This window comes from Cyanistes caeruleus, chromosome 5, assembly GCF_971803275.1.
Source record: "Cyanistes caeruleus chromosome 5, bCyaCae1.hap1.1, whole genome shotgun sequence".
NCBI classification, from domain to species: domain Eukaryota; kingdom Metazoa; phylum Chordata; class Aves; order Passeriformes; family Paridae; genus Cyanistes; species Cyanistes caeruleus.
The window spans coordinates 37,060,494-37,080,357 of NC_141705.1; the positions used below are offsets into that span (position 1 = coordinate 37,060,494).

Here is a 19,864-nt window from a genome sequence, read left to right on the forward strand (position 1 = left end):
AATTAAGAAACATTTTTCATCATGTTAGGAGTAGCCTTTTATGCTTGGCACTGTTTACATTAAGTCAAAGTAAGACTTGTAAAGTATACAAAGTAAGACAAAGTATAACACGAAAGAAACTGACCAGAAATAAAATGTTCATGAATATTTTTGCAATTGTCATAGAAGTCAATGCTTATCTGTAGTGTTGGTTTCATGATCTTTAAAAATGAGAAAGAATTCTTTATCTTTTAAAAGATAAATAAAGGTTATTTATCTTTTTTAGGTAAATAATATTATGCCCAGCTTGATGATAATATTTTTATTTTATGTAAGGAACCTTGGGAAAACAGAAAATTCATTAAATACCATGCATAAATCAATTTCTTTGAAAAAATCATGCCAGCCCAATATATATAACTCATAAAAAATCAGCTTATGAATATCACTGTCAAACCAAATGCTTAGAAAAGATGAAATCAGAAATGGCACTTCAGCTGTGTGTACACATTGCTACCTGCCATGAATAATGTTTCTGTCAGACAGACTCTAAAACAATCTGGTCAGGAGAGCAGCTGCGTGGTCTGTGCACCTTCACCTCTTTCACCTATGTTCTCACTTGGCCTCATTTCCACTGGACTGGACTTTCAGTCAGGGGAACTCAAATTTGTAAAGAAATCTCTTCATAGCTGAATTCTTGTGGACTGCATAGAATGAACCAACCTTGAAACCAAAGGTCTGAAAGGCCACAAGAATGCGAGTTATGTGCTGTGCCTGGGAGATGTTTCACTGAAATTTTGATGACTGAAAGTCAAATGTCTGATTGAGGGTGGTTGTCTTGGCTCTTCTTATAAAAAATAAAAGACACAATCACCTAGAAAATGTGATTCCCACTTCATGAGTGTTGACTCAGCCTTTTACACCAAGTCCCATTCTAAATGTCAATAAACAGGAATACATGTGAAGGACAGGTGTCGATTTGGGGAATTAAAGCAACATAAATGATTGTTTATTTATAAAAGAAGATGTAGTGGCTTGACCCTGGCTGAAGGCCAAACACCCAACAAAGCCTCTCTATGACTCCCTTTTGCAAATGGACAGGGAGAGAAAATTTAACAAAAAGCTCATGAGTTAAGGACCACGAGACATCACTCACCTAATGCTATCACTGGTAAAACACTCAGCTTGGGCATATAAATGGAATTTATTACTAACAAAATCAGAGCAGCATAATGAGAAGCAACATAAGACCTCAAAAACACCTCTCGCTCAATCCCCTCTCCTTCCCAGCTCTTAAAGGAAAAATGAAAACCAAAACACCAAAACCAATGGTTTACATAGCAATGTATGTGGATTGGAACAAAACTGATTTTTCTTTGAAATTTTATAACAGTGTTGTTATACTGGAATGTTAAAACAATGAGTAAAATATTTTTACTATTTCTTGCAGAATTACACACTGAGTAGCAGTCTATGTGTAAAAGACCAGCACTGCATTTCACTACCTCTCCATTGCAATTAAATGTCACATAAAGGACCTCACAGGAGGTGATGAAAATAAGAAGAAACAGACTAAGTACCTGTACAGAATTGCATGAGCTATTCCCAACAAAAGGGCTATTTTCCACATTGCTTGATTCTGTTTTGTGTTCCACAAAACCTCTTTGAAAATTTCCAAAAGCTTCAACATATTTTTTATGTGTTTTAAAAAATAGTGTAAAGTGTCTTCTTTCTTATGTCCCTTTTGGGCTAAAAACAAACAGTACTGTAAAAAGCAATATGCTATTAAAACATAAAAAACTTTAGAAACTCCATCATAAACTTGCAGTTTCACTTAAGTGTACCCAAGCCAACATTTTATATCATAAGGGACTATCTATGATTCCTTTTTGCTGATGGTGTTGTCACTAAAATGTGCATTAGTATTGATCAGTTATTCTACCATGATCTTGCAGCTAAGTCAGCAGGTAGACCAGAGTGAAATGTACTTTTTCTGACAAAATCACAGATAAAAAGGAAATAATTGCTCATGTGAAATATAATATTTAAACCACTGTAAATATTTCCTAGCTCTTGGAAATAACTAATAAATATATTTGTATATGTATATTCCTTAAAAAGTTAGTGAATAGCAATTTGCAAACTGTCAAAACTATTATGCACATCATATGTTGGGAAAAAATTAAAGATGTACCATATTTTGTGCATTCATTTTATGTTAGCTGATTACTTTCAAATTCTTTAATTACAATTTCTCTAAATTAAATAATTTCACAAATTCTAGATCTTTTCCATCGGACAATATCTGTTCCTGACTCATTTCATCTGGATGTTTAACATGCAATAACTTCTCATTCTCTTAGCAATTATTCAGATGGTTTTAAAGCTAAAACATTTCCTTAGAAGTACAGAAAGTAAGGAAGAAAATAAGAAGTTAACATGATAAGAGTAGGGTCAACAAAAATCATAAGAAATGTGGGAAAGGCTTGCTAGAGGAAGAGATGAAAAACCCGAATGCAGGATCGTTTTGCCTCAAGCAGAATCCTTGGCAGGTATGTCATGCATGCAGGAAATGAGGAATCTGACAAAACCAGTGCTGTCCTGAAAACAGCACAGGGTGTTACAGTAGAATTTCAGTACACGTGTGCCACTAGCGAACACGGAACAGAAGTGTGGATTCAAATCACAGCAGCAGAGGTTTCATCCCAAGAAGGCAGAAGCCTTTATTTCAGGGTTTTCAGCCCCTTTTATAAGGTGCTCCTGTACAGGTTTAACATGATTGGTAAAGGGAACGCCTCTCTGGTCCCATTGGTGGAACAAAAGAAAACACTCAGAACATCTGTACAACATTGTTTTGAGAACCAAAAACCTATTTACAAAAAAACAGTCCTTGAGAGAAACATGTCTCAGAAAACTTTCCTTTGGGAACAGATCAGCCACTGACAGGCTGAAAACTCTCTCAGGCTCAGAGAATCATGTCCACACACATGGGCTTCAGAAGAGGATGCATGTTTCTTGGAACATCCAGTTGAATACCTTCTGTCACAGATGAATGATAACCTGATATCATTCTTTGAACAAAGGCACTGAATTGAAAATTTCCATTAAATCTCCACAGTAGCATACTTACCACTAAGACTTTTTAACTGATATTGGTATTTCAAAGTCTTTTAAAAGAGTTTATGACTACCTGAAGCAAACACCTGCTGTCTAATCCCATAGTTTACATTTTAGGAAGCACTTAATTATCTGAAACACATCAGGGAAAAAATATAGCTACTGCATAAAATAGTAACTAAAGATTTCTTCTCACACCAGAAAAGGAAAGTCTTACTGTTCCTCTGCCCCAAGTCCTGGGAGTCTGTATATTTCACTTTGCACATGGAGGAGTCACAGGAGGATGGGACTTGTAATATAGCAGAGGAACATTTTGTCTTGTAAAGAACATGGAAGAGTCAACAACAACAATAGACACACTCACATAACCCCCTATACCCCCTATCCAATGTATATTTTTAAGTAGTGGGTTGACCCTGGCAGGACACCAGACACCCACCAAAACCTCTCTATCACTTACCTTCACAACTGGACAGGGAGGAAAAAAAATAACAGAGGGTTCATGAGTTGAGATAAGAACAGAGAGCTCATTGTCCAAATACCTTCACAGGCAGAACAGACTCAAATGGGGGATATTCATGGAACTTACAATTAACAAAATGAGAGCAGGATAATGAAAAGTAAAATATATCTTAAAAACACCTTCCCCCACCGCCCAGTCCTCCCTCCTTCCCGGGCTCCAGTTCCTTCCCCCCAGCAGAGCAAGGAGACAGAGAATGGAGGTTGTGGTCGGTTCATTCCACATAGGTTCCCCTTCTCCAGTGCGGTGTGCCTCCTACAGGAGACAGTTCTTCAAGAATTTCTCCAGTGTGAATCCATCCCATGGACAACAGTTCTTCACAAACTGCTCCAGTGTGGGTCACTCTTCCATGGGGTGCAGTCCTTCAGGCACAGCCTGCTCCAGTTTGGGTTCCCACAGGGTCACAAATCCTACCAGGAAACCTGTTCCAGCATGGGCTCCTCTCTCCATGGGTCTGCAGGTCCCTGCCAGGAGCCACAGGATCACAGCCTCCTCTCAGGCACCCCCCTGCTCTGGCATGGGGCTCCTCCATGTGCTGCAGGTGGATATCTGTATCCCTGTGTCCTGTGGGCTGCGGAGGCACAGCTGCTTCACCATGGTCTTCACCACAGGCTGCAGAGGAATCCTCTGGTCCTGGTGCACCTCCTGCCCCTCCTTCTCCACACTGCTGCTCCTCTCATACATTTTCACTCCACTTGTCTTTGGCCACAATTGTATCTGTACAATAACTTTTTTGTTCTTTATCCTTGTTAAATATGTTATCACAGAGGGGTTCTCATCGTTTCTAATTGGCCCAGCCTTGACCAGCGGCACATCAGTCCTGGAGCTGGCTGGCATTGGCTCTGTTGGACATCGAAGAAGCTTCTGGCAGCTTCTCACAGGAAACCTGGGATCAAGAGACAAAACATTTCCAAACAATATTGAGAGTGATAAGATAAAAAGCAGCTCTTAATTGAAAGCTCTCCGGTGTGCACAAATATGGCTGTATGCACACAAAGCCAGACTGTGAGAAAGCACAGGAAAAGTACCTGAAGCTATGCAACTGTATCTTAAAAATCTACAGAGCTAAAAATATGAAAAAGGCTAAAAATATTTAGGCACCAAAGCCGCCTCTGTAGCCCCCCTGCTACCAAAACCTGGCCATGCAAGCCCAATACAACTTCCTTCAGCAATTATTATATTTGATAGTCAAATGATTAATACTGTACATTATATGGTTACTGATCAATAAGATTACTTGGCTTTCTCAAGTAAGATCACTAAAGTGTAAAAGAAAAAAGTGCCAAAAACATTCACCCTGCTCTAACCCCTCTGGGCACTGTCCAAATTCATACTGTTTAAATGATGGTCCATAATGGTTTGGCTTGGAAGTGACCTTCAGGATCATCAAGTTCCAACCCCACTGCCATGGGCAAGGACACCTTCCACTACACCAGGCTGTTCAGAGCCCCATGCAGCCTGGCCTTGAGCACTTCTAGAGATGGGTTAATCACAGCTTCTCTCAACAATCTGTTCCATCCTCACAGTAATGAATTTCTTCATATTATCTAATGAAAACTTATTGTCTTTCAGTTTGAAGCCATTCCCCTTTGTCCTGTCATTCCCTTTTGTCTATGTCACTATATGCTCTTGTAAACAGTGTCTCCATCTTTCTCATAGGCTCCTTTCAGGTACTGGAAGGCTGAAATTAGGTCATCCCATAACCATCTCTTCTCCAGGTTGAACAACCCCAATTCTTTCAACCCTTTCCCATGGGAGAGGTGCTCCAGCTCTCTGATCATCTTGGTGGCCTCCTGTGGACTTGCTCCTACAGGTCCATGTCCTTCCTGTGTTGGGGCCCCAGAGCTGGATGCAGTTTTCCAGGTGCAGTCTCACCAGAGTGGGGCAGAGGGGCAGAATCCCTTCCCTCACCCTGCCTGCCATGCTACTTTGGATGCAGCACAGGATACAACTGTGTTTCTGGAATACAAGTGCACGCTGCCAGCTCATGTACCCAAGTCCTTCTCATCATGGCTGTTCTTCATCTGTATCAAGCCCTCTCAAATGCCAATGTGAGAATTTCAATGGGTATCACAGATTTTTCTGCACAACTTACAGTTCATGGAGAGATAAAAAGTCCTGGTGAATGACCAGAGCTTTATTGATCCACACTATCATTCTTATTTAAAAATACATAAAACCAGCTGTTTGATCTGTCCTCTGTCTTGAGACAATTTGTGAGCAATCTGTAGTACAAATGAATGGAACATCATGAGACTAAAAGAATTACATGAAAAAAATACAGAACGTGAAAAGTTCAAATAATGAACTTGGAGCCAAAGGAAAAGTATCACTTGAAGAGAAAGAGGTTTTCAGAGTGCAAACTTCATGTATACAAATACTTAAGTTAAAGGAATATTTTAAGACATAGCACAAGATTTGTGATGAATTGTTGAGAATTAATATTTCTGCAAATCTCCAAGAAAGAAGAAAAGTGCTAGAAAAGCCAGTGAGCTTAAAGATCTATGAGGCTATTGGACATTTCTGGCACATCTTCAGGTGTATTTATATCACAAACAAAATTTGTTCCCTGGTGTCTGCACAGTGAACCTTATCTCCCTGCTCTCTCCATGGTTTCCCAATCCTCTCGTCTCATCCATAAGCTGGAACAAAAGGCATAGAGCAGAAGATAATGCTATTATGAACATTTTAATCTGCCTCTCTTTTTTCCCACAGCATATCCCCAAAAAATCCTGCCCTCTTTTCCTCTGCTCACTGCCATTTTATAGCTTCACTTTCCACTGCCAGGCATTTGGGCATGCTTATGTCTTTGCTCTCCCTGGAGCATTCAGTGAGCACGTGAACAGTTTATCAACTATTTTGATAAATATTTAGAAATTTGATGAATGGACAGACTATATCACCAAAAAAAGTTTAGAGAAGGAGTTAGGAGTTGTGGGGACTCCTAACTCCTAACTCTTACTATAGGAGTAAGAATTTGCTAAGAACTTAGAGAATTTGGGAAGGTGAATGGATAGGGTCTTTGAAGCAAGTAGGGAAGGAGGACAAAGAGAGAACTCAACTGTCAAGTAGTTGCTGGGTCAGGTATATTTTTATGAGCCAGTTCTACATAAATAGTCCAAATAATCCTGAATAATATGCAGAGTCCTCAGTTTCAACAAAGACCTTAAATAATTATTGAGGGTTTTCTTCACAGAAAGCCAAAAAATACAATATAAGAGAAATGGAGCTGACATTTAACACTGACATATTTAGTTGGTTCTTTATGAATAATTTTTTTAAAAAACTGTTACGCATATGAATGCACCTTTATATTTTTGGGTAGTGTTTCCTTTAAATAATTACCATATATTTTATGAATTTTCTCATTCATTTCTTTTATTTTTTTTTAGTATTAAGCCAGGTGTTTATAGATTAGCTAGTTTTTTTTACTAAGTGTACTGCTCCCTCCCTGTCTGTAAAGTGAGATGAGAGCTTGATGTTTATGTGGTTAAACACGATTTGTGCTTCCTGCCTTTGAGGCACAGCCATAGATCACGCTGTGTTATTTATCTTGCTTACTCTAGCTTTTTGTGATGAATTATTAAAATATGCCTGGAAGCATGGAGCCATTTGGAAGAAGGGTCTTACTGGAGAGTAGAGCAGATAAAAGCACTGAGATAAAACAAGCAACTCTGTCACCAGCAGACACAAGCAATATTGCAGAGAAGAAAGAGACCGTTTTATCGGTCAAATTCTGCTTACAGCCACACTAGTGAAACTCCATCTAGTTCAGTGAATACAGCTGGCTGCTTGAACTCGTCAGCTGCTTAGAAAAGAGTATAGTGACTATCCAAAGGCAAAACTGACACATGAAGCATGGAAATGCAGTTTACACTGTTAGTATACCTGCAGCAAGATGGCAAGATGACTGTAACAAGAAAGTAGTCCAGGAAAAAAAAGTCCTTCTGCATCTGAAGTCTTCATACAGTTTCTTTTTCAACTCAAGAGAGGTAAAGTAGTACAGGATATGTCTCCCAGCAGAAGCACATGAATGGTCCTGTTATTGTGTTGAGTGAAAATATTCCCAGCTTTTGAAGTAATCAGAGAAGAATTTCTGTGTCAAATATTGTTACCACTAAGTTTGTAATTCTCCTTTATTTTATTTTGCTAACTACAACTAATTTTGAAAAACTTAAAAGTAATACAGGAAACTTTTGCAAACAATATGTCTCAGATTTTTAGACAAATCTCAGGCAAAAATGCTCAATTATTTTTAAGAGAAAGAAATGAAAAAGAAACACGTTTTTATGCCCTATTAAACCAAATTCACACAGAAGCCCTAAAGCCTGCAGCAGAACAAGAAACTTTGAAAGACAACTGACAAGAGATAAGTATCTGCCTTTCCATAGTTCCTAAACATCTTACTCTATTATGCAGCTATTAAAATGAAGTTTGCATATGCTGAAGTAACACAGGTCAGAATTTAGCAGTAAATTTGCCTTCCCTGACTGTATTCCTGTACTGTTTAAGACATGCATAGCCAGCACATTCACTACATTCATGGTACCCCAAGAGGAAGTTACATACTGTGTTCTCTTAAGGGAGGGGAGACGCTTTTTCTCCCCCACATTCTCCAGGTCAATTCTGGACTCCAGCTTCCAGGAGATAATTTGATGCCTATCCATAATTAAAACATGCCTGGAGAGAAGGAACAGAGGCAGGGGCTAGAGCATGAAGAAGCAAAGACAACGGCAGATCATCAGACTGGGACAAGCAAGTGTGGAATCAAGAAGCAGAAGACAGCTTGTGGAAAAAACTACAGGAAGAAAATAGAATGAATGAAGGTAGGGGAAAGAACTGAGGAAATTACTTGGAGTAGTTTTTTGGTTTGTTTTTTTTCCACCTGGTGATAGCTGACCATCACTATATTCTACATGAAAGTGAGCTCTGAATAGGTCTGAGAAGGACATGGGTATTTTTACTGATTGAGCAATCAGGTGAGCTGGACAGGAAGATATCACTGTCAAAATACAAGAAGATTTTCCATGAAGCTGAAATGAAATCCAGATCCCCTTGGGATTAGGCAATAGCTCAGCAGGATTTCAAGGATCACAGTTTTGGATTTAACTGTGTAAGTGCTGTTCAAATGGCCATTTCAATATTTGTAAACTTCAGCCTAGCCCAACAAACCTTTTCCTTTCAACACTTCCATAGATCTGATAAAATTAAGAAAGCCATGAAATTGTGAGTGGGAGTCATAATATGTCAAGTAGAATTGCAGGAAGAGTAATAACAGGACAGTATTGTCTGAAGAGAAAATTTTAGAAAGCTTTCAAAATCCAACAGTGCCAACAAAAATATAGCTCCTTTTCAATAACAATGTGAATATGAAAATAATTTTTGGTGGTAGTACCTTAACACTAATGTGAACTGCATCTTGATGTGCTGTAACACATGCAGTGTGTAACATTAATTCCCAGCTTAGTGAATCATACATATTTCTCTTCTGTCAAAGGTAGCAGTAAAACTGGATAGCTAATTCTGTACAGCCTTACTACACAACCTTACTTACTACAGATTTTAGATACAATGAGGTACCACATTAAAATATTTAATTACCTTGTGAACTTTCTAAAAGTTTCTTGAGCTTCTCTTTATAACACCAGCTTATGAGGTGTGCAGCTGGAGCCTCTTTGGAATGCAGAAACAAAGGGAAAACTGACAGGTAAATGAAACACATGCAGGTGTTAAACAAAAATACAATAACACCTTGGTCACAGTGTGGCTTTCAGAATCTGCATGGCAACTTAGAGATGCTCTCACTAAACTAATATGCTTTAAGTTAAATTCTCTGGAACCCAATAAATTGCATTGCAATTTTTTACAGTAAATTAGAGGCAAGTTAGTTAGCATAGGCATTTAGTTTAATTAGCTAAATTCTACAATTTGAAAATACTGACAAAAAACCTAGGCATAATTTCTCTGTGAGGTTTACTGCAAAAATATGAATAATGAAAGCTAAGCAATTAGATTCCCAATTTAACATATTGCATGCAAATCTTCAGATGTATACAGATATGTAAATAATGCTGCTTCTATGCAGTTAGGCTTCAAACATACTCTTTGCTAGGATGTGCTTGCTGCCATTATTATATTCCTCAAAAATGTGCCTTGAATTTTAGTCCAAAACCTGTTAAGATTCTAAAGAGGCTGCAAACAGATCACATCTCAGAATAAGTGTTAGTAGTAGTGCCCAACACCCTGAATTCACTGCAGGTTTTTTTAGCAATAGTATTTTTCAGTCAGCTTATGTAAAATTGTGCAAATGTAGAACTTTATTTGATGATAGAGTTCCAAGGGGTTACCTTTACTAAGCTGGAAAATCACCAGTAAGATGAAGAAATCAGTCTGTCAGCAGAATATTCAAAACTTATTCAAAAAACGGGCATCCATAGTTGATTTATTCAAGTTTGATACTGCTCTTTTGCCTGTCTGAAATAGAGACAGAAGAAATTGAGTGAAGCAGAAGAAATGGAGTGCAGATAAAAGGAGCGGGGGAAAAAAAAAAAGGTTCCATGTGGATTGGATAGAAAATTTAACATAAACTTTGCTGATAGGCATTCTCCCCAAGGAGGACAGCCTGAGATACTAGATATGATGCATGTCAGCAGGATCTCATGAGGAAATCAGGCCAGGGCTCCCAGCTGATGAGAGAAACTATTACAATTCTGTCTCGAATATCTAAGTTAAATTTGGTTTCTTTTCCTTTCACAGTGATGTTTGTACAGACATTTGTATCCTTGCCTATGCTGGGAAATATAAATGGACATTTTCTTGTTGCATCTTTCCTTAGCTCAAACCCTACAGACAATTTCAAGATGATGATTTTCCTCTTCCAAACATATTGAGAGACTAAAAATAGCAGTCCCAGAGCCCAGTGCCACAGCTTTCTGACATAAAGGTCCAATATATCGAAGAAGACTAAGATTTTTTTTTTTTAATATCAAGTCTATTGGATTATATCTTTTATCAAAGGGAGCAGGAAAGAAGTGGGGCTAGTCACTGTCACAAAACTTTTCCTTCCCACATACAGTTAAATGTTTGAACCCTAAAGGTTCAAAGAAAGTTTTGTAACGTGACTTGTTTAAAAAAGACTTTTTCTGAATATTTTATGTGTTTATATTTACTGTGAGATAACCTGGAGCTCTTGATTTATGTTGTGTTTATCAAGGTAAGGAGAGATTTAAACTTTTCAGGATTTTTCTTTTCTTCCCATTTTTTGACAGGCAGAAGTGCATTCAAACAAGCAACATTTAATTCAGTCACTTTCTGCAAAATATTGGTTTGATGGCATATACATGACTGAGTGAATAGTTGTTTATAGTTTTCTGTTAAACATTACAGGGCATGAATAGAGCAAAGTTGTAGTTAGTCTCTCTTGCCTGCCAAATGTTTTGTTTGAAAGAATAACTTATCTCTATCTATATTCTTCTATATAACTTGGAAAGAAGTTATATAACTTCTTTCCAAGAAAAGAAGAAAATAATTCTTTAGAAATAATAAATGCATAATTTTATACATTATTGGCCACCCTTTTACACTCTATTATTTGTACAAAAAAGATGCAATTTGAAGAGGGTTTGGGGTGGTTTTTTGAGGTTTTTGTCCTCTGCATTGTTAAAGATAAAATCCAAATTATGGATATTTTTGTCACCTAATAAGATCCTGACTTTGCTGGAAGCAGAAATCTTTATTCTGAAAATCCATAACCAGTGCTTTAGTATTATTCCCTCTGGATGTTTTTCCTCTCAGTATACTTGCAGTTAGAGTTATAAAACACAATAATACCCAAAAGTCACCAGACATCTTTTCTCCTTCTTTTCCTTCAAAGGATAGATTGCATCTAAGAAATTATCTTCACATTTCTAAGTTGCACATGCACGTCTATATTTTCATTTTCTAACTTGAGAAAAATGAGAATAACTCTTCTGACTACAGAGAAGATGAGAACATTTTGGGCAAATATTCCCGGACATATTGGGGATACATATTTCACAGAAAGGCCTTTTCAAAAGGAAATAAAAAAGTAATAAGCAGATTGAGCCAAACACTTTAATGAAGGAGTATTGAAGTTGTTGTTACAGTTGTCCTACAAACCAGTAAGCTTTAGTTACTGTACAAGTCGTGTGTAATTATATTTCTTGCAGACAACTATATCACAAAAAATAGGACTTCCTCTGTGAGTAATCAAACTGTTTTACATAAGACCAGTTATGTTGAAGACAAATATTTTTTATTTTTTTTTTAATGAAGAGTAGTATTTGGTTCTATGGAGTCTTCATTTGATGGCTTCTGCAACCTTACTGGAATTATATGGTTTTTACCAGAGCAGAACAAGGATTGGTTGCATTTCCACTGTTTTTTTCCAGGAAACCAATCAACCTTTAAAGAAAATGCAGGCCCCAATAATTAATTTCCTGACAGGACCACTGGCAACTTCATGTTGGAGTTTTGCTTACTCCTGATGGGATATTTCATTGCTGAGTTTGCTAATGCAGCAGCAGTTAACAGTAAAATGTTATTAAAAACTTCATTGATGTCAATAGATACAAGCTCAGAGCAAGGACTTGACCAGAAAGAAGAGTCTCCAGCCTACCTACCCTCTCCAAAACTACCACTTTTTCCTGTATTCAATTCCAACTGCATTAAGCCTCTCCAGAGCGCAGATAAGGGCGCAGGGCGTTGATGCTCCTAACCAGTTAATTCTATTCCTCTAAAGAAGCAGTTCACAAGTCTATTTTTCATTCAGTTTCATATTCAATGGGAAGCAATCAGCTTTAAAAACAGGGGGATTGAACATTCTTTTTCAAAGAAACAGACACACTAAATTATCATTGCTTTAGACTCCAAGGTATAGGGCAGAGTATGTTATAACTAAGTTTGTATAGGACAGAGTATGTTATATCTAAGTTTGTACTGTAATCCAGCATTGTTGCTCAAACTGCTAATTTTTGTTGGACAAGAACAGAAAAAAAGCAATCTGACAGTGGGCTGAGTAAAAACCTCATATTTCTTGAATAACAGGGCCAAATATTATGTGGTGTTTGAATATTGTTACTGTTACTTTCTAAATAAATTCCCTACCTTCTGATAGCACTCAATACTCATTTCCTTGAGTAAATAAACCTGAATAAGCATCTAAAAATGTTTTGCCAGGAAAAAATGGAAAAAATTTTCTATGTGCAAATATGTATATAGATTTAAATTTCTCCAAACAAGTATCTGAGCAGAAGAGTGGAGCCAAGCTTTATACAGTGGCACTAAAAACTTTTTTTCTAAATAAATCCTTGTCCAATGGAGATTTTTGACTGAAGATTTACTGGTGCTGAGCCATGTGCTGAAGTTTACAACCATATAAATGGCCCACATTCATTTTGGTAGGGAACCCTTTTTTTTCACAGGAAGGTGTCCAAAGACAAAGAGCAAGAGACACAGCATTTCTGTAACATATGACTGAGCTTCCAAACAGTTTCATATGCTGGCTGATAGTTTGTAACTCCTGCCTTGCTCAGCTTAAAAAATACATGGTCAGAGAACTGCTGACATAGCACATGAAAAGGAATAGAAGAGTAATATGTCACTACCAAAAAAGTTCTCACAGTATGCCATGTACTTTTCTGAGGGTGTGATCCAGTACATAGCCCAATCTGTATTAAAATATTCAAATGGCCTGTGGAAACTGTAATAAATAATTTTTAAAACAATTCACTAAAGTTATAAATGAAATCTACATCTCGGAGATGAATGATGTGTGGTTCAGATTCCCAACTTTTAATGCAATCCATCCATCAAAGCTTAAGAAATGGTTTCCCTGCTTGATCACAGCAGAAATTCTTTGTTTCTTTTTCATCTCTGCTGGGGATTTTTTCCCATTCCATTAAGAAAGCTTAATTCCAGCTTGGGCCATTTGATTTTTTTTTATTTTTTTAGTATCTTTAAACCTCTGTTGTAATGGAATCAACAGAAGTACTATCTAATCATATTGTTCTGCTATTTATGAAGGTTTATAAATCTCTCTGCAAGTAAATTAGTGTCATATCAAACTGCTGAGCCTGAATTTTGCTGGCAGAGACAGATATAGGGCACTTTCCTTTAGCGGGGAACAGCAAATCCTGTTTTAAAAATAATTCCTCTCTCTTCCCTCCTAATCTAGGGTATTCAGGAGTAGGACTCTTATGTGGGTCAGCTACAGCTAAGATGAAGCCCTCTAAGCTGCTGTTTCACAAAGTATATATCAACTATTCATTTTAACATAATCATTACTGCTAATTTAAAAGCTGTAGAATTTAAACTCCTGCTAATATAATTATATTAAATCTTACTGCTTTTCACAAACAGAAAAAAAACCTCAAAACTCTTCAATTACTTTCAACAGAAATCAGCTTCAGTGCAAGAACATTCAGTGATACCATAACAATAGCAAATCAAAATCTTTCTTTACACAGTGAAGCCCATAATGGAATGTGCAATCCCAGAAACAAAGACAAATTTGCAGAAGTGCTCACTGAGCCACTTTCCCTCATTTATCAGCAGTGCTGGCTAATCGGAGAGGTCCCTGTCAACTACAACTTCACAAATGTGATGCTCTTCTACAGGAAATGTTGGAAGAGGAAGGTGAGAAAGTATAGTCTCGTCAACCTGACCTCAGTGCAGGGGAAGCAGATGATCTTGATGCCATCTGTCAGTATTCCCAGAATAACCAGGAGATCAGGCCCAGACAGCAGGGGTTTGTGGAAGGCAGGTCCTGCTTGATCAACCTGATCTTCCTGTGACAAGGTCACCCACTTAGTGGGTGTGGAAAGGTTGTGGATGTTGTCTACCTGGGCTTTGGTAAAACCTTTGGTGCTGTTCCCTACAGCATTCTCCTAGAAGCAGTTGAGTCACCATCAGGTTTAGTGATGCACTTGGCAGTGCTAGGCTAATGGTGGGAATCAATGGTCCTTAAGGTCTTTTCCAGCCTAAACAATCCTGTGACCTAGGATTCAATAAGCTACTATTAAATGAATATTTAAACTTGCTATTTACATGTAAGTATTTGCTGTTCAAACTCTTCCAAACTAAATCCTACAACTTTTTTTTTCTAATGTGAAATGCAGAAAATTAATTCTAAAATAATATATTCTCAGATGTGCAATACACACAGCCACTCCCCAGCTACTTTCACAAAGGTTAAAAATTCACTTGGCTGTTGTAGGAAAATAATAAGCTTCAATGGACTGGTTTTGCAAAGAAATAGAATGTTTAGGTTGGGTTTTAGTTCTGAGTCTTTATGTTTGCTTTGTTTTTTTAAATGTCTGCTAATGTTCTGGTATGTTTTGGGTTGTTTGGCTTTGTATCAAGTTATGAAAATTCTACAGTCACTTCTGAAAATACTTTGCCAGCCTTCACATGGTTTGTATTTCTAATGTTTTGCCACTGTACTGTTGTAATAGCCAGTCCTACTTTATGTGGCTTAATAAATACCTTGAAATGTTTGCTTTTTTTACAGGATACTTGAGAATTTTTTGAGTTCTCAGGTCCCCTGACATTGAAGTTTCTAATGAAACTTCAGCATTCCTCCAACATATGATCAAGACTGAGTAGTCAGAACAAGAATATTTATGACTTTTTCAAAACAGGAGCTAGAGAAGAAATAGTTCCAATTTTTCAACTGCTTATTCCACATACTAACACTGAGGGAAGTCTATCATATGGAGAGAAATAAATTGTATTAATCTTAAATGGTTTATATAGCTGATCTAGGGTTTTTTACCTCAGTTAAAGGCATTTCTTTAAATAAAGCACCCTGGTAATCATATCCTTCAATCTGAATTTAACTAGGATATCACAGGAGAGAGTTAACGAATATAATGCCATTGACTTAAGCAGAAGTAGGGCCAGGCATTGTATATTTAAAATAAAGCAAAAAATATCTCACAACATTACTAATTATACCCTGGGGAAGACTGTGTCTGAAATCTATAGGCAGTGAATTCTGCTTTATATTCCAGCCATTAAAGTTATGCTGATTAATAAAAAAATAAAATAAAAACATTTGAATCCTTCTGCAAAAACTTCAGCATTTCAATTACTTCTCTACACATGTTTATGTGAAAGATGCACAATACTTTTGTCATTGTTCTGTTTGATGTTGGTGTGTTGCTCCTCTCCTAGATCCCTGAGGGAGATTTCAAGTTTCGAGATAGCAAACTTCACCACACTGTGCATGCCACCCACCTCAGCTGGTGGGAAGTAATTTTATATGCTACATTTGCTTTAATGATTATGAATACTTAATAATATGAAAATCTATTCTATTTGCGAGATAAGGTGATTATATGCAAACCCAATGCATTAAATGTTTATAATTCTATAAAGCAAAACCATTCCTTCAGTGTACAGGTCCTAATTTTTTTTTTTTTTTTTAAAAAAAGAAAAGATAAATTAAAAAATAGGTCTTTGTCTTCAGGACAAACAAAACTGAAGAGATTAAGCAGGGCTATTCCCTGACATTAGAGACAGAAAAGAACAGATTCTGTTTTTTTTTTTTTAAAAAAATTGTTTTAGGAATTTAAATCTTACTGTATTCCTGTACACTGAAGGACTGGTTTTGCTTTATAGAATTTCAAAGATATATTTTCAAAAATATGATCCAAAAATTTTTATCACAAGTTTTCCCTTGAAAACTATTGGATCTGTAGTAACTTGAGTACTTTCGAGGCATCACACCCAAGGGCTACCTTTTACAATAAAGCCACCAAATTCAAAGAAAAGAATAATACTAAACTATACTAAAGAAACTACGAATTTTCATATAGCTGAGGAAAATAGATACAGTAGAACCAGCCCTCCCATTCAGATATTCAAAATGATTCGACTGATAACCAGGAAAGTTAAAAGTTTCTGTGTTTCCTGATCAGCCAAAGCACCACAGTTTCTGATACTGAGAAACAGATTTAAGTGCAGTTGCAGGAGAGCTGAACATCCAAAACTACAAAATATATAAATGAAGAAGGAAAAACAGGGAGTACAGCTAATATGAGAGATTATTGATAAAGATAACAAAACAGGGCACATAGAAACAGAGGTGCAGTTGACTCAAGGTACTGGAAATTATGTGTTTCAAGCATGATTAATATAAACTGGGAGAGGGCCAGCAATTGAAAGAATAGTACTAAAGTTCAGTAATGACTCTCATGAAGACTTTTCCTTCAGGACCAGAATAGCAACTATAACACAGTGATGCAAAAGTATGGAAAAGTAAAGCCTTGGAAATTAAATAATCTCTCCATAGCAACCTGTCCACTAGTTGTGGTCTTCACAGTCTGAGGAGTGAACAATAGAATGGGGAGATGAAGGTGAGCAGTCATTGCCTTTTCCTACCAGTCTTGTAAGCCTAAGGAACAGGACAGTCAGGCCTGAATAGAACTCACTAGAGTTCTATTCAGGCTATTAGGGAAGGAGACTACTGGTGGGAAATAAGCTGACCTTTCATCTTCTGAGAACTGTTTGATTGATTAATTATTCAGTGAATTCCATAATTGCACTAGAATGTTCAGATATTTTAGAAAATGCACACAGAATAGCTGTTTGTGTCCACTTTCTCAACTTGTGTGAGAGTAGAAAAGCATTACTCTTTGATTCTATACTATGAGTCCCTGTCTCAAGTTTCTGGATGGGTTGTATGCTATCAGTTACTCAGGTATCAGTGCCGCCAGTCAGTGTCCAGAGTTGTCACAAACAGAAGTGCCTTTTGCTAGAATGTGTCATTTATCTCAGGTAAGATGTTTGTGGAAGCCAGGAGACCATGCAGTGCAGGCTCACCTGATGTTCTAGGACAGCTATGCTGCTTCTGTCAGCTACACAATCCAGCTTTTCCTCAAAGGTTTTACCCAGAAGTAGGGTCACAGGTGCAAACGAAATAAAAACTGACGATTTCCTTCAGAAAATAAACAACAACAAAATAAAAATTAAAAAAAACCCAACCAAACACTGACCAAGAAATTACTGTCTGTTGTTTGCCAGTTTGAAAAGGTTTTGTTTCATAGGGTAGTGTATATTCCATTTTCCTCACTCATGGGGACCTGCCATAAAAAGCACAGCTGCTAATTTGCAATACATACTGACATCATGGAAAATGGCAAATATTCCCCATCTTTCCAAATTCATGTTTTGTCACTTAACAGTTTTGAAACTGAGATATAACAAACAAATAAGAGATTATGGCAATAAAATTTTATAACCTGGCTTCAATGAGAAAAAAGAAATAAATAAAAGACTGAGCATAAGGGACTAGGCTATTTTACATTTTAGATTGCTGTTTACAATAATGAAGAAGAAACAATGGAGCAACATTTTAATTCATTTCATTTCAGAAGCTTTTAGCTTCACAGAACATTAAAAGCAGTACTTTATCTCGAACTTTACTCACATTGACACAAATCTGAGTTCACATGCTACCTTATTCTTCACTTTCCCTTTTAATCTTCTGTTACAAAAATTGTATTCAATAAATGTAAACAAATTACTGTCTTTTCAGCTTGGCTTTATTATATCTTATCAAACATTTATTATTTATTTGTTTGTGGAAGTTTGATTTCACAATATTTCTTTCAGCTGCAACTATAGAAATAATTTCTGAAATTTGCCTTTTCTCTGACTTCCTTTTAAAAAGTAAACATTCCTAAAATATAAAATATAAATATAAAATATAAAAATATTTTTCATTTTGTTCCCCTAATTTTCAAACTTTTGTGGACTTGAACTTCATTTCTTAAAAACAGTCCTAGCACATACAATATGCAATTTATTCAGTAGAAAAGGTTGTTCTGCCTTTTTCAATCTGATGAATGAATTGAAAGTAAAGCAATAATCCTAAATCAGTTCTGTGTTTAACCTCTTAAGTACATACAGTCACACCTTTCTGAAAACAGATAGTGTGTGCAAAACTAGGGACACACTAAATCACAATAAATTCTTCTCTTTATGAAAAAGTTAGTTACATTAGACTGTTCTACGTTAAAGGCCTACATTAAACTGTTCAAGAAATGTAGTTTAAATGTCTTTCCCTTGCAGATGAAACAGACTTTAAATCATCTTTGCATAAGGTTATAGGGAGTTCAGCAGTTGCAAGGGGCCATGGATGTTAGATTGTCACGGTTCTTCAAAGCCACACTGATCAGAGCCTCTCAAGTAATTTATCCATGCCCTGCTGATTCCAGGAGCAACCAGCCCAACATGCATCTCTTTTCCGTGTTCATATGTCAAGATCTACAAGAGAGTCTCTGAATCAGAGTAATCCACCCTTGTCTGTACTCAGGGCATCTGACAACAATTTGGATAGTATCTTTTATCTTCAACTCATTTTATTCTCTTGATGCATAAAAAAGGCTATGGTCACTCTCCTACTCACTGATGAAAGGTGCTTTTGGGAACTGGGGATTTTGTCTTCCACAGGTATGTAAATGTTGCTCTGTTATACCAAAAGTTCCTGCTCTCACATAACAAGATTTTTCAATAAGGTATAGAATTCTTTTCTCTCCCACTGGAAACTCCTTGCTCCTCCTAAAAGTTCTTTCTCTGAAGTTGCTGTTCCTGTACAGCTTATTATTGCAGCCCAAACACAGCAGTAATCTATTAGGTGAAAAAGTGCATGCTAATTGTTCCCTGCAAAATTTTTCTTTAGGCAAATCACAAGGGATTAAAAAAAAAAAAAGAGGGAACAGATACGTGGTAGGGAAGATACATGTAAATTCAAATGTTACAGACTTAATTTAAGATTTATAGGTAATTGTAATTAAATTAATAACCCTGCAGTGACAATGACAACATACACCTGTCAATCAGATTTTACTCAAAAACAATGCACATACATTATTGCAAAGATGACAAATGGATCAGGTTGGATTGCCACTTCATTTTACTTTACTTAGCTCTGGAGAAAAATACCATTATCTCAGGAACATCCAACAACTTCAGTGGCAACAATCCAAATGTAAAGTTTGACCTACACTGATCAAGTCTGTGTACCTCAACCTTCAGCATATGCTCAGAATTCCAGTGATGTCTTTGAGACTCACAGTGCACATGTGACCTGGAAATGTACTGCAGGTTTGTCACTCATACTTAGAATAAAATGGAAAAATACCAAGCTTTTACTAGATATTTTTAATGTCGAGGTAAAAATTATTTTAATGCTTCCCAATTCTGTCAAAATGTTTCAGGAAG

The 19,864-nt window shown here is 36.8% G+C and overlaps 1 long non-coding RNA gene across 10 annotated transcripts in view; it reads right to left on the reverse strand.

The window, feature by feature from the left end:
* Positions 1-1,164: 1,164 nt before the first annotated feature.
* Positions 1,165-19,864, reverse strand: part of LOC111927909 (uncharacterized) — a 351,859-nt gene continuing 333,159 nt past the window's right edge. For 6 of the 10 annotated variants that reach the window (XR_015287183.1, XR_015287188.1, XR_015287190.1 and 3 more), the window contains 3 exons: positions 17,462-17,576; positions 9,964-10,090; positions 1,165-4,502 (listed from right to left, as the gene is read on the reverse strand). This is a non-coding gene — a long non-coding RNA (uncharacterized LOC111927909). Of the gene's footprint in view, positions 4,503-9,217; positions 9,317-9,963; positions 10,091-17,461; positions 17,577-19,864 lie in introns of all 10 variants that reach the window. The other 4 variants (XR_015287187.1, XR_015287178.1, XR_015287179.1 and 1 more) reach the window with 2 other exon arrangements.